A 4,186-nucleotide genomic window follows, 5' to 3' on the forward strand; every position below is an offset into this window, starting at 1 on the left:
CCAGGTGGATCCATAGGTGGGATATGGAGAGGCATGGCCTTAGTCTTTGGCAATTCTACTTCTGAAGTGACAGCAAATAACGTCCACATCTCCACCTCTAGCTGATCACAGAGAGATCAACCTTCCTTAAGGACATATGATCAAGGGCCTGGAAGTGAAATACTCTGATGACTTCATCAAAAGAAAATATGTGACTTTTGCAGAGACCAAAATAAATTCCCAGTCCGAGGGGGTGTGGTAGAGGGACAGTTCTTGAGTTGAAGAGAAAGTGCAGGACCTTCCAAGGCATTCTGTGAAAAATGCTTTTTGGATAAAATTGTGACTTAAAAATAACCTCTTTTGGGTGTGGGGAGGAGAACAATTCAAATATGGGGGCCAGAAACCCAGAGTGAGGGCCAAATTTGGGCTAAGAAAGTGCTGGATTCTTTCAATACTTGGAAAGCAACTCCCCTCCCCTCATTTATTTACAATGAACGTTTCTTAGAAACAAATACAAAGAAATTGACAATTTGTGATTTCTAAGGTGTCAAATCAGCATGCTAATAAATAGATCATCTTCCAGCGTGATGAGGGAAGAATAAAGGTGTAAGAAAGACAAGTCTATGGTTCAAGATAAACAAATACGACACCACTGGAGAACAAGATGGTATCTGGAAAAAGGCCAGGTTGGGTGGTTCTGACTTTCAAAGCAATGGACATGAGGCAGCCAAATGCACTGGAGATTGAGAACTGTCCTGAGAAACAGGCTTACCTGGGGGAGACTCCCGCTCCGTCACTCTTTCTGTGTGATCGTAGGTAACGTACTTCACTTCTCTGAACCTCCACTTTTCATCTGTAGAATGAGGAAATGTTGATCTATCTCGCAAGGATATTGTGGAGGTTAAACAAAATATTGCATGAAAACTGCCTCAGAGAGCACCTGAATGTTAGAAGGCTTTAAAAAATCTTGAACTACATTTTTCTCCCTTCTCTTAAGAGGGTTGGGGAAATTGGAGAGCTTCAGAATGATGATAGCTAAGATATAAGACAAGATTTTTACTCTCCTAGTTAGGGAGTATAACACTTATCTATTGCCACAATGATGATGTGGAACAAACCATTAGAAAACTCAGTGGCTTAAAACAGTGAGTATTGACAGGTGTCTTGACTAATCTGGGCAGTTCTTCTGGTTTAGCCTCAGATGTCTAGAAGTTGTTTTACTCTTGGTCTAGGGTGGCCTAAACCAGAGTGACTAACTGGTCAACTTGGCTCTCCTCCTGCAGGCTCATGCTCTCTTAGTGAAAACAGAGGAACAAGAGCGATCAAGCCCATTTGTGCAAGTGTTTTTCAAGCCTCTATTTGGGTCACATCTGCTGACACACTATTGGCCAAAGCAAGTCACATGATCAAATCTGGAATCATGGTGGGAGGGTACTACAAAGTTGCATGGTAAAGGTCATGGATACAGGGAGGGATAAAGAAATGAGGCCCTCAATGCAATTAATCTGCTGCAGTGAGACTAGACAGATACACATTTGAATAATTACATTTTATATAAACACAATAAACATATAGATAAAATAATGAAAGTTGAAAGATAATAATTTTTATTCACATAGCATTTCACTGATTCTGGAGAATTTTCCCCCTAAATCTTCTGGCTTAATCCCCCTCCTCTGAAAAGAGATCAGGCATCACCATCCTCATCTCATGATAAGGAAAGTCACATAGACAGTAAGGAGTAAGCCTGCACTTGAACTTCTGATGGCAAACCTCCCCTTTGTTCCATGGCCTCCAAGACCAAGAGCCAATCAAATGAAACACACACAAAAGGGGCAGGGATCGCTATGAACTCGGTGGCCAAGAAGCTTCTGTAGAGACCAAAATCACCTGAGATGTGAAAATATGCACAGTGATGAGTTTTCAACCTTTTTGAAAGCACAAAACTCACCCTTTGGGGACAAATTTTATGTAGAATCCTCCAACTATATAAATTGATAAAAGAGCTATTTTATTAGCAAAATTTATTTTTGGTTCAAATGTATAACATTTACTTATTATCAAATCAATATATAAGGACCATGAGGCCATTTTGGGGAACTCAGGGGCTGGAAATCAGGGACTGACACTGTAGGGGGACAGTGCAGTCCTGGGGTCCAGTGTGTCTCTGCAGTTTGTTTAGCCTGTGCAGGAGACAAGACTTCTGTTGTCTTGCTACCCAGTCCCTATTTCCCATTTCCCAGCCCGACGCCTGGACTTTTCTGTTATCCAAACCAGTACTATCCCTTTTGTCTTTCAGGCCAGTTTGACTTGGATTTCTGTCTCTTGCAACCAAAAACATTTCTGACTAATATATTCAGTATTAAGGAAATCTGATTCAAACAGACATGTAGTTGCAAGTAATTATAGTTTTAAAAGCAGTTCATCTTGTGATGTCAGAAAATTCCTTCTTAAAAAATGGGAGAAGCTTTATTCCTAATCTATACATTCATACGCAAAAGTCTGACCCAACAACCCAGCTTAATACATGTGATAGACTCAAAGGGATAAAGTACAGTATATAGCACATTTGAGGGTATGTTTACTACATATTTTTAAGTTATTTATATGTATTTAAATATGAAATTTGAAGAATATTTTTTAGGACTCTAGAAATGTCCTTTAGACCCTATGGGTTCCCAGGACTATTGATAGGGCAGAAGAGGAAGGGATCTATGAGAATATTCTAGGTCTCTGACATTCGTCTTTCAGCACCAGAGTGAAACTAACAATGTTACTAAGAAACATTAATTTATTGACAAGTCCCACTTTGTTGTTCTGATTGAAGGCAGAGCAGCTCTGCACTCAGTGCACCGGACAGGGTTGGGGGGCGTAACCACTGACCGCTGCCTCCAATTCTCATTTCATCAGCTCTCATGTCCCGTCTTAGGGTGATACGTTTCTTTCTCCCCTAGGAGGGGCTTTCTAGCAGCAAGAGCAAGTGGCTAACTAGTGTGGTTTCGTCCTCAAACCCTGTGAATCGTGATGCTCCTTGAATTCCAATTAAATATGGGGTGAAAGGACTGGCTCTCTGGGGATGGAACAACCTCATAACCTGTGAGATTGTTCAGAAATGTCCAATAGTAATTGGGTTTGGGAAACCAGAGAGAAAGCCCAGAGCTGTTCTAAGCTTTTTCTGTCTGATTAAACTCCATCCCCTCTGCAGCTGGAGGCAGGTGCTACCTTCTCCTTGCCCTCCCAAGAGAGGACTGGAATCTGCCCTCCTCTTTCTTTCCCCAACCTGATCTCTCCACACCTCCCCCGTGGACACACTCTGGCCTCTCTGCTCCTCCTGTTCGGCGGCCCTTCTCCTGTCACCTGCTGCCCTGTGTCCTTATGCTGCCCAGGTCTGCCTGTCCTCCTTGCTTACTGCTTTTTCTTCACCAAAACTCTCCATGTCCAATGCCCAAGGTCTTACTAGGTGAGGAGAGTTAATTCAAAGGGCTTCAATATACATCACACCATTTGATCAACATAGCACCACTAAGGGCAGGGAAGGCAGCTATGATGATTTTTCTCCCCATCTTACAGCTGAGGAAATTGAGATTTAGACTTAAAAGCCACAGAGCAAGGAAGCGACAGAGCTGAGACTCAAAGGCCAAGTATTATGCTCCTCTCCTCCCTTAGTATAGATAATCAGACACTAATTATGAATAACCATTTAATAGCTTATGTTTTCAGGATAGCTTTTTATAGTGAAAGCATGATACTTTGCATACAGTTGGCAGTCAAATAAATATTTGTGGACTAATTCTAAAAGTTGGTCACACCAATTTCACTCAGAATTTTCCACTTAGCAAATGTTTATGGAGCATTTATAATACCATAGGCGTTGTGATAGGCCCTGGGGAACCCAAAACATAGCCCATCATCGCCAGCCTAAAGGAGGCACTAATCTGGTGGGGGGACCGATGGGAGTGAATCTCTAATAAATGGAGAAAGCTCCCAGGAGAGGAGAGGAATAAATTTAGCCCATGCCTCATCCCCCGGGGATGGCGCTGGGGACAAGGACCCAGGGGACGATTTCGTGGAGACAGGAACTTGTGACTTATGTTTGGAAGGATTATCCGGAAGCAGAAAGGATGATTCATGGCAGAGGGCACCACTTGAGTAAGGCATGCAAGCAGCTCCGAATGACTACAGCTCAGTGTACAGGTGTGGTGGGCGG

General features: G+C 42.5%; 1 long non-coding RNA gene across 2 annotated transcripts in view; it reads right to left on the reverse strand.

Annotated features, from left to right (window-relative positions):
* Positions 1 to 4,186, reverse strand: part of LOC105289902 — a 101,789-nt gene that overhangs the window by 81,821 nt on the left and 15,782 nt on the right. For both annotated transcript variants that reach the window (XR_002779520.1, XR_895705.2), the window contains exon 3: positions 752 to 832. This is a non-coding gene — a long non-coding RNA (uncharacterized LOC105289902). The remainder of the gene's footprint in view (positions 1 to 751; positions 833 to 4,186) is intronic.

Source organism: Pteropus vampyrus, unplaced genomic scaffold (assembly GCF_000151845.1).
Source record: "Pteropus vampyrus isolate Shadow unplaced genomic scaffold, Pvam_2.0 Scaffold30, whole genome shotgun sequence".
Lineage (NCBI taxonomy): Eukaryota > Metazoa > Chordata > Mammalia > Chiroptera > Pteropodidae > Pteropus > Pteropus vampyrus.